The sequence below is a fragment of the Tenrec ecaudatus genome, chromosome 7 (assembly GCF_050624435.1).
Source record: "Tenrec ecaudatus isolate mTenEca1 chromosome 7, mTenEca1.hap1, whole genome shotgun sequence".
NCBI classification, from domain to species: domain Eukaryota; kingdom Metazoa; phylum Chordata; class Mammalia; order Afrosoricida; family Tenrecidae; genus Tenrec; species Tenrec ecaudatus.
This window is the reverse complement of record NC_134536.1, coordinates 116812168-116823885: the sequence shown is the minus strand read 5'-3', so window position 1 is coordinate 116823885 and position 11718 is coordinate 116812168. Positions and strand designations below refer to the sequence as shown.

Sequence of the window (11718 nt, the reverse complement as noted above, 5' to 3'; positions counted from 1 at the left end):
CTGTTTCCAGAAATAGGATCTTATTATTTTTTGTTAAATCTGTGTCCTTTCCTGCTTTACAAGATTTTTTCATATCTCATTCAATTCTTGTCAAAGAAAGGCTTACTAGTTGTTTTTAAATGCAAATTCTCTGAAAAGTGCATAAAATAGCTTTTTTTTTTAAAGTTGAGGTTCAATTACTATAAAGGAACCTTCTCTGTGTATTTCAAACTGAAGTTGTCACCTGGTCTCTTGCCCTCCAAAATCCTATCAAGACTTTCCAAGGCTGGAGTCAATGCTTAATGCTCACCAAATACAAAACACAGTAAGGAAAGACAATTTGTGAGTAAATGTAAAACAAATAAAAGTTTATTCCTCACATATACACTTAAATACTGGAAATTAAGATTATTTAAAGGAATATTTTATCAATGGTTCATTTGGTTTATGACCTCAGGTTCATGGTAACTACATCGGTTATAATGTTTGCTGCTGCATATTTTTTTCTTTGGCCAAATTCCTTTGACTTATAGAGAAATGCCATATCTATGTAGAAATGCCATATTATGATCTCCCCCTTTCTCACAGTAATTTCTAGGGGCATAGGCTAATGGTATTCTCATTAGCTATATTAATAATTGTAGTGATCTGATCTTAGGACAGTTTTAAATAGAGTTTATTTCCTTTTCACAATTTAAAAGGTAGTATCTCAAGTATTGTTTCCAGAGAAGAAAACATCTGTTCTTGGATTCCAATGGCATCATTGTATCAAAAAGAGGACTCTTGAAGATCGGTCTGGCATTCCTTTCTTCAGACATGATAGAGAAGGAGAAGATAATAAATTTAATTTATCACGAATAAGGTGATTAAATCAAATGAAAGCCTCTTTCCACATTCCATTGTGAACAATTCAGTACATTATTTTGATACTGTGTCTGACAAAAGTGTTTAAAAAAAAGTCAATGACAGGCTAATCCAATAAGTCACTACCAGGAAGAGTCCTATGAGTTATGAAAGGAATAGCAATAATTCTTCCCTTCCTACTTCCAGGTCACCTCTTGTAAGGTGAGCAATTTAATTATTCATTCTCAAGGTATGTTCCATGGAAGATTTGTCCTTTGAGATCATGAGGGAAAGAAATGTCTAGTTATATTGAATTGTAGATGCATTTTGAAGGTTAACAATTCATAATTGTTCTGGAGAGAAAGAGACTTGGATTCAAGCATAATCTACAGAGATCCTTTTATTAAATCTAAGATAGGGCAAGGACAAATCAAGATGTACAAAATGGCTAGCGGATTTCTCACTGACTTGTGGAGGTGGATGTTTTCAATGTCTTCTCGCTTTCCTGTTGTCATGAGGCATGAGTCAGACATTCCTCCACAGTCCATCAGTCTTTACCTATTCTAACGCCAACCAGTCGTCCAATTCCACTCTACATCTAGAGTGGGCTCAATAAGCCTCTACATCTATAGTGAGTTTGATAATCTTCTACATCTATAGTGGGTTTGATAAGCCTCTATATCTATAGTGGGTTTGATAATCCTCTACATCTATAGTGAATCTGGCAATTCTTTGCAATGGTAACAAAGAACTCACAGAAAATACTCACAATTAAGGGGGTTTAATAGAGAAGTGAATAATTATCACAAGTCAGGATCAGAAAAGAATAAGGATCTAGTTATTGGTCCACAGATACATGTCTCATCAGTCAGCAGTCAAGTCCCTCTCTTGGTCAGACCTTTGGCCGTGTGGTCACTTGACCTTCAATTGCATGGGCTAGGAAGCCAGCCTGTCACTACCTCACAGTCCCATCGTCTCAGAGGAGGCATGGAGAAGGTACCCATTGTCTTGGCACTCCTCCTCTGAGTGTCCATGCACAGTCTCTGATACATCTGGTCTCAGCGGCCTCTGCCACTTCAAACAGAGATTTTACATATGCTTTCCAAGGTCCTGGGGTTTCTCTCTGTGTCCCAGATGATTCTTATACATAAGAAATGGCTTTGGTGGAGATATCATTTGTCTTTTAGCTGGCCATACCAGCTAAAATAAAGATTATTGTCTTAAATCACACCCTCTACTAAGGTACAGTCTGAAAGATGCCCCCACTGAAACATAGGGGGGGACTTGGTTTATACCATCTGCTAAAGCTGGCTCTTAATCCCACCCCGATCCTGTCACTTAGCAAAATAGAGAACACCCTCTAAAATGAGATTAAAGCAGCAGCCGGAACAGGGTGCAGCATTATAATACATCACACAGGGAGTTAAGGCTACATCAAATAAAAGCACCACAGAATCCAGTAAAGAACAGTGGTTGGTGATTGAGATGTATTCACTTGCAGATTTTAAAAGATTACAGGATTTTTCCTGTGACATTATCAGCTGGCTAAATGGTGGTGGTCAAGGTATGACTCATGACCATGGAACCCTGGGTCATAACCACTTATATTCAAACTTTTATCAAAACTGTATAAAATTTAACTATTTTTGATAAGTTAGTAAGTTGCCTGGTTCTTTGTGTATGTCTCAGAAAAAAACCTCTCCATAGCATCCAAATTTATCAAAACTAAAAATGTACTTAGGGTTCCCGCTGCAAACACCTGCCTTCCACAAACCAAATGCTTAGAATTTCAAGTCTAATAGCAGTGAGACTGTTGAGAAGCCTTACAGTAAAGTCAGGAAGCCACTCACTAAATGGCTATCTTAGGTCACCATAGCCAGGTATTTTTCTGCAGCGAACAATGTGCACAATGAAACATAATGACTCTGCAGGTGATCACTGACACTTTATGCCTAAAAAGTAAATCACTAAATCAATTGATATCCATTTAAAATGTATAACATGTCTGCAGTGTGCTAGCCACTGTTGTGCTGAGTTCTAGACATATGGTAGGGGGCCTACCCAGTAGACAGTCCCTGCCTTGTCTGATGTCATAAATGACTGTTGTGTAACACATACTTGGAGAGACACTAGCTTAAATGAAGTTTGGAAAATAAAGTTCCCTGAGGACAATTTTAAGGGTAACTGACATACTTTAACCTCTGAGTTTTATATCACTGGTGGCATCTCCATTTTATTTATAAGTCGTCTTTGGTTGCTCTCTCAGAAAGCAGCCCTGGCTTGAACATCGGCATATAAACCAGGGCCATTGGAGATTAATGCCATTAACGTGTGGGACAGACTGTCCCTCAATGAAGAGTCCCAAACACCAATGATCCTTATTTCAAGCATATCATAAACCTATTCATTCCAAGAAGGACACAGTATGCTATACATTTTTAATATTTAATATTGTGATTATCTAAACAATTGCACTAGGGTCTAATGTGGTGATATGTTACAGAACCCCAGATCAAGTAAGGCTAACCTACACACACACACACACACATACACACACACACACACACACAATGCCAATGGGGTTGGGATGGCTGTACCTTCAGGCATAGTTGGTTCCAAAGATTTAGATTATCCATTAGCACTCTCCTTCTCACGGCCTTAGTTTTGCTTGACTTAATGTTGTCTTTTCTTAAATACATTTTGTTTGGGGCAACAAAGCGACTGTGGAACAAAAACCACTTCCAGACTTCTAACCCCAAATTATTAATTGGTAAACTGAAGGTATTAATACGTATTACTATCATGATAAATAGAGAAAAGATTGAAATCCTCAAGATTTCATTTTGCTTGGATCCACAATACTCATGGAAGCAGAAGTGATTGATATAAGACATGAAAATAATCATTTATAATTCACTAAGGGGTCACAAGGATGGGAGGGTTAGGGGGGAAGGGAAAAAAGATGACCTGATACCAAGGGTTCAAATAGAAAGAAAATGTTTTCACAATGATGATGGCAACATATGTTCAAATGTGCTTGATACAATTGATGTATGCATTGTTATAAAAACTGTAAGAGCCCCCGATAAAATGATTTCTTTAAAAAAAGATCAATTTTAGTGGGAAAGTCTGTCCCACAGAGCTTCATAGGGAGTGACAAGGAAGGATGCCACTTTAAGGACTAAGGTGCACTGGATCCAAACCACAGTATTTTCATCACTTCCTAAGCACGCGAGAGTTGGACAATGAACATGGAGCCCTGCAGAAGATCATAAGCCTTTTGACGATGGGGCTGCTGAAGAAGGTGGGAAGCACTGCAGACTGCCAGACAAATGAACTGTTTTCGACCAAGTACAGGCAGGGGGCCAGGTGGCAAAACTTGCTCTCGTGTACTTTGAACATGTATTTAAGAGAGACCAGGGCGTGCAACAGGATAGCGTGTGTGGTAAAGTAGATGGTCAGTGAAAAAGAAGGCCCTGGATGAGATGCATTGATGAGATGCATTGATGAGATGCATTGATGAGATGCATTGATGAGATGCATTGATGAGATGCATTGATGAGATGCATTGATGAGATGCATTGATGAGATGCATTGCCACAGTGCCTCCAACAGTTGACTCACACATGGCGATAGTTGAGGAGATAGCACAGGGCCAGGCAGTTTGGGGTTCTGCTATGAGTCAGAGCTGACTTGGTGTCACCTAACAACACCTTTTAGGAGCAGTAATCACAAGAGTGAGTAGGAAACACTTTGCTCAATTCTCGGCTTTGAGTAATTATCATCACCACATCATCATCCAGGATCCTATAGAAACAGAAATGCTTCCATTAGAACAAAAGAAAAGCCCAATTTCTGGAATATTCACTTTTCTCCATGTCAGCATTGATTAGTAGTAGAGGATTGTCTTTCGAAGTGACAGTGACCCTTCAGCTCCTCAAATTCCTGCATCAGGGATCTCAAAATTGTTATCTCATCAACTGTAACCTGATCTACAGCAAAAGCTATAGTTTCTTTTTAGTGTTACTGGCTCCAAAGTTAAACAAACAAACAAACAAAAACACCTCACTGCTATCTAGTTGTCTTTGATTCATAAAAACCCTGTAGGAAAGTGCAGAATTATCCCTATGGGTTTCAGAGTCTAACTTTTATGGGGGTAGAAAACCCTAACCTTTCCCCCAAGGAACAACTGGTGGTTTTGTACTGATGGCTTTCTGATTGTAGACCAACATGCGAACATTTACACCACCAGGAATCCAGCTCTGGTGTTTAGAGATAGCTTATACACAAGCCATACTTACTAGATAAATTATCGAGTGAATGAGCAGCTAGTGCTTTATCTGGAACCAAGCAGCTTTTTGCTTCTCATGTACGCTGCCATCCCCTCTTTATTTCCCTGGCTCCACCACCATACTGCCACCTCCGGAAGGTCAGAGAACAGGGTCATTACATGCCCCCCCCACACAGCGTCTGGAATACACAATGACTATTGACAAGACTCAGAAAGCTTTTGCTCTAAAAGCATTTAATTTCAATGTTGCTTGTAGAAAATACGTCCTATTCTTTTGGTAAACCTAATGACTAATGAAGTCACGAGGCAGCAAAGATTTCGAATCTAGCACCACTTTAGTTCCTCATACACTCCATTCGTTGAATGCGCTGAGCTTGCAGTGCTTCACAGAAAAGAAATGGCTTTCTCTTTCTCCAGCCATTCTTTTGTCAGCTTGCTCTTCTGCAGCCTTCATAATAGACCAGTGCGCTTCCAAGCATTCATGGAAAAGACTCACAATGGCTCAAATGTCCAGCTCTTCCAAGATGCTATTCTGCTCCACTCCAGCCACTCCCACCCCCACAACCCCAGAAAAACACACAAGTGTATTCCTTCTTACCCCAGGCTTCTCCAGTTCACTGTAATGTTCCACACAAACTCAAAACACTAAAAAGATGCCTCACATGGTGGTGGGTGCTGTTCAATCCAAAATCTCAGGGTTAGCTAGAGGTAAGCCAAATGCAGGGTCCAGAGGCAGAAGCTAAAAATGTCCAAAAGCCACAATAACCTTGTTGTTTCTACCAAAGCACAGTCAGGAAGTAGAGGTTTGGCTTTCCAGGTGAGGCGATGTGTGCTAGAAACAGCATTCATACTCCGTTTATGGTGGTGCCTTAGCTCACACCCTCTACCAAGGAAACCAGGAAACAAAGAGTGTGGACCGAGCCATGCCCTTCCTCAAGGTCAAATCTCCATCCCACCCCACTCTGGTTGATCAGCATAGTGGGACATGCCCTCCCCAATGGGACCAAAGTCCAGAACCACAATCTATCACACAAGGCACCATGGCTCAAGGAGTCATGATAATTGTCTATGTCTCAGTGAGGTTTGTTTGTATGTTGTTAATACTTAGGTCATTTCCAACTATTAAATGCTCTTTACAGTTTAATTCAGTTTTCATTTCACATTCAATTCATAGCCCCTTCCTCCATCCCCACCAAATTCAAATTCGTTTCCTCTCCCACAAGAACCCGAGGCTTGATTAATAATTACCCAAGGATGTACTAAGAGACATAGATCAAAAAACAAATCAACAGCCATTGAGTTGATTCAAACTCATAAAAACCACAGAGAGCAGCATAGAACTGCCTTGTTGGATTTCTGAAACCTTAAACAAATACTGTATATACTCGAATATAAGGTGAGGCACCTAATTTTACCACAAAAACCTGGCAACCTTATTGACTCGAATATAAACCTAGGGTGGGGAATGCAGCAGCTACTGGTAGATTTCAAAATAAAAACAGATACCAGTAAACTTACATTAATTGAGGCAGTAGTAGGTTAAATGTTTTTGAATATTTATTTCAAAGAAAAACAGTAGGCACTTCGGCAGTGCTGCTGGGAGTCTCGCAGTCTCAGGGCAGGAGGCGACTACACCACGCACACCACACTGGGCGCTCTAAGCAGCAGTAGCAGCAGCCGCAGCCAAAGTGGCAGAGGCACCCTGGGATTGCAGCCCTTGGCCGGTGCAGCCCCCCTCGCTCTCTCTGCGTTTCCTTTCGCCAATGGCACCTGGCTGATCAGCCGACCGAAGAGCAGATTGCTGGGTTCAAGGAGGCTTTCTTCCTATTCAAAGAAGATGGCGACGGCACCATCACAACAAAGGAACTCGGAACTGTCATGAGGTCTCTGGGGCAGAACCCAATGGAAGCTGAATTACAGGATGTGATCCCCAGGGGGACGCGAGTGGTAATGGCATCGTGGACTTCCCAGGGGCTTGACGATGATGGCCAGAAAAACGAAAGACCCCCACAGTGAAGGAGAAATCCGTGAGGCATTCTGAGCCGTTGCCAAGGATGGCAATGCTACGTGGGTGCCACCGAGTTGGGCAACATCATGACAAATTTAGGAGAAAAACTAACAAAGTAGATGAAATGATCAGAGAAGCAAACATCGATGGCGATGGACAAGTCAACTATGAAGTATTCGTACAGATGATGACTACAAAATGAAGACCTTCTTTCAGCTCCTTTATACCCTCCCCTTGAAGAATCAAATTGAATCTTTTACTTACCTCTAGCAAAAAAAAAGTTCAGTTATTCATTGTTTCTGTATAGCAAAACAATGTCAAAAGTACCTTCTGTACACACACACACACACACACACACACACACCTACATGTATTGGTTGGTGGTCCTGTCCCCTAAAGATCAAGCTACACATCAGTTTTACGATATCAGTACTTGGACGAACCTTACTGACACGGAAGCACTCAGTGGGCTCCTTCAGGAGCCGTTTGCTAAGGACGCGCACACTGTCTGGGCTGGCCAGTTTCCCACGCATGTGGCTTGACAATTGAACACAGGCATTTGTATTAAAAATGAAAAAAATAATAAAAAAGGAAAATCTAAAACCTGTTCAAATGGGTTCTAGTTCAGTTTGTTTATCCTAAATTGTCATAGCTGGTTTACGGAAAACAAACACATTTTAAATGGTTGTACCTCAGGATGATGTGCAGAGGGAGGGGTAAGGGTGGGGTAGCCTGTTGAAATGTGGCCCCACTGCTTTGGAGGACCCTCTTGGACACCCCTGGGCTCCAACCCATGGTGGGGCAACACCTCCTGGCGGCCTGCCTGCGCTGGCCTAATGCCTGCATTGTGCTCAAGGCCCTGGCAGGCACTGTCTCCACTAGTTTTTTTAAAGAAACCTTTACCAAGGGAACAACTTTGGACTCTCGGTTTTAAAACAACACAAAAATCCAAACAAAACCCCTCTAAACTGTGAATTGAAGCCGGCAGTGGCTGTGGCTGTGGCCGTGACCGTGGCTGGGACTGTGGGCCTCAGCACAACCACCAACACTGCTATTCACGAAATTACCATTGACGTCCATTCCAAGTTGTAAATGCTAGTGTCTCTCTCTCTCTCCAATAAAAGACCATTAACTTAAACAGAAAGAAAGAAAAACAGTAAACTAGCTCTGCAGTGGGAAAGAGGGTCAACAAAAACAATATGGTGTCAACAATGACTATACACACTGGGTTACTACATACGCTGCCTTACAGCATCTACACAACACGGCTTGAATAGTTTGAGGTCTAACACAGGCTGGTGTAAGCAAGCATATTCAACATGGGGTCCAGATAAGGGTTAATAATAAAATATAGCAGATCAAGTACTGTAAATAGACACACTGTATTTCCAAGACCAGAGCTATACCTGTACTTGTATTCAGCAATGCTTTGGCAGAGCAAGGGGGCATAACCGAGCACGGGTAAGACTGCAGAGGCCAAGTCATTGGTCACAGCCCTGGAGAAGAGCAGCAGCATCTGACAGTCATCTGACAAGGATGCGGTGCACCCCAGGTACCAGCACACAGAAGTGGGCTGGTTTTTGCCCAGTACAGCACGGACAACACAGAGGATGTCCACAACGCAAGGTGTACTCTATTTATTTCCTGGTGAATGCTTTACCTTGCTTGGCTGTTAATATTTCTTCCATACATTTTCTACAGCAACGCATCCTTGCAGACCCCAGTCCTGTCAGACTTCCCAGCTGGCCCTTGGAAAGCTGGTTGTTGTGGGTAATGGAAGCAGCCATTGCCATGAAACCAGGTGGGTTAATCAACTGCTTTAATTTTAAACTTCTAGTGAAGAGGAGTCCAACAGGGTCCACAAAACCCCAAACACCAAGACTTGGGGAAAAACCAGGAGGTGCATTTTGGAGATAATCATAATTGTCTACACACACACCCCACCCCCCAGCAACAGTTTGTGCCTGGGGCTTGATATAGAATTACTTTTCCTGACATCAGTCTACATAAGGCTCACAAAAGTCTCAGAGCTGGGAACTGTTTTCCTTGAGAGAGGGCCTTGGCTCTTCCGCATACAGAGATCGATCTTCTGGAACTGAAGAGTGTCAGCTCATTGATCTCGACAGAATTTTTCTAGGGGGTTTCATTCTTTGGAGCTGCAGAGACCTTAAAGGTGAGCAGACTCAGGCTGGCAGGTCCAAGAGATCTCTGAATGACCTTGAGCAGGTTGCTGGCAGCCACAGCTCCTGCGTGGTCACTTGGAACTTGACCCATGTGGGTTCTCTAGTGGCTCTGTAGGGATCTGTGATCTTGAGAGTTCCCTGATACAGGTGACATAACATGTGGATGATCTACTGTAATACCCCACTTAGTACGTACCCGCCTCATGCACTACACAATCTCTTCTTGCTGTGGTCCCCTTGTCCCTCAACAATGCATGAAATCAACAAGAGGCTGATGAGGATGCAGGCTGACCTTCTGACTGTCCATACTTCTCACCCTTCTCACGCAGACTTCTTCCTTCAGAATTCTCTCTCGGGAAACTATAGTTCTGGAAGCCAATATCTTATACGTATATAATCACCATGCACACAAAGGCACACGGGGTGATTTCTCTAGATTACTGTGGAGTCAGGGCGGCCTAGGAAACATCAGCAAGTATCTGGGCAGTGAGATAATGGTATCTTTCTGATAGGCACCCTGTCAGAAAAGAGCAATTCTCTCAGAGCAACCACTTCTCCACCTAGTCCCAGGACTCATGTGTGTCAACAAATTATCTCAGGATTGAAACTTCACTCTGCACAGACTATTGTGTGATGCTCCGCTGATAATTGCCACCACTTAGTGCTCCATACACAGCAACATGCAAGCTGCATTTTTTAACTGATTTTCTTTGGTTAAAATTTTCCTGCTCATAACGTGAGACTTCATTTGTCTATAAAGCATATCGTTCTATGTCATTGGTGAATTTAAGGATTTTTACTGTTTATTTCATTTCACTATTTTAATATTAATCATTTCATAATATTGGCTTTGTTGGGTGCCATCAGTTGATGTACCCCTCGTTGTGAGCCCATACAGCAGGGTAGAACTAAGCCCCTAGGCTCTTCTACACTCTACTCTTTAGAGCCGGGGTGTGAAACTGGCCACCCGTGGGCCGCCTGAGGCCCCCACGGTAATTTTTTGTGGGCCGCGATGCTCTGAAATAAAATGAAAATAGAAAAAAATGTTATGAAGAAAATAGTGCTCAGGGGAGATGGAGGCAATACCGTACACACAATTCCCTTGTTAACCCCTTAGCTACTGAAGACGAGTATACACGTGGCCCATGCCTTTCCTGGGGGCCTCTGGAAATGTAGCAATGCACTGACTCAGTTTCGGCGACGTTTGGAAGCGATATGCCTGCCACTCTCAGTGTCATGTAATGTAAACAGATCCCAATAGCGCAAAGATTAAAAAGGGCACTCTGGGTTGGGCTATTATGAATCATACCTAGCAGCAGCGCTAGTTAACATTTTTAGAGGGAAGCCATTACGATTGTGCATCATGTTTGTCAGCTGTTCAACATTTTGTGTTTTTTATTAGTTACTAGGTTACATTTTCCAGTCACAACATAAGAGGTAAGTGAAAACTAGTAGGAGGAAAGTGCTGGCCCGTTTCGGGTGAAAAATAATAACTTTAGTTTTATAAATACATTACATGAAATAAATGTTTAAATAAAAGCAATTATATAGTGTTTTAATGATCATATCCAAATTCCTGAATCCTCACTTCAAAATATAAATTTGACAAAATTTGTAAATGTGATGTGGGCCATGAGAATCTTGCCTGTTGCCAAATGGCCCATGTTTTCATTGAGTTTGACAACCCTGTTTTATAGGAGCAGATTGTCAGGCTTTTCTCCCACAGAGTCCTTGCGTGGGTTCAAACTGACAACCTGTGGATGGCAGTAGCATTGGACCCTCATGCAAGCAGGCCTTCCCACAGAATCAGAGTCTCTGAAGAATGGGCCTAGAGAACTCTTATTGAGCCCTCTTCATGATTCTGATGCATTTTACCAATTGAGAATCACTGTTGTAATCCAAATTATTTTACTTAATGAGGTTAGAAAGCTCCCCTTTACAAAATTCAGTTAGCCTAAGTACTTCATACAGTCTCTTTGGAAATTTTATAACTTTCTACTTTACTCAAAAGCAGACAGGTTGGAGGCTATGCCAACTCTAAGAGCCAGGTAATGTTGAGAGTCCTCTTTAGTTTACCTGTTATAGGACCTGCTATCTAGTTAGTCAACAAAGACATTCTGAAACTGGCTTAAGAGTTAAAGAACCATATTGTTCTATTAACTTGCTCGTGGTCAACCATTGTTTCCTGTGGTTACCCTAAAACCTGAGTTAAGTCAAACATCTACACACGACTCAATCAGGTACTCCTTATTCTCACTAGTAATCTATGAGATGCCATTGGTCCTCATTCTCAGTCTCCAAAAAGCCAGGCATTGAATAGTTTGTGGAGTATAGTTCTACTCTGAGATACATGGGGTCACCCCGAGCCAGAATAACTGTGATGACTGACGGGGAAAATAAATTGGTAAGCAACT

General features: G+C 42.0%; 1 pseudogene; it reads right to left on the bottom strand.

Annotated features, from left to right (window-relative positions):
- Window positions 1–8754: 8754 nt before the first annotated feature.
- LOC142452470 (MICOS complex subunit MIC26 pseudogene) lies at window positions 8755–9395 on the bottom strand (annotated as a pseudogene).
- Between the last annotated feature and the right edge of the window lie 2323 nt (window positions 9396–11718).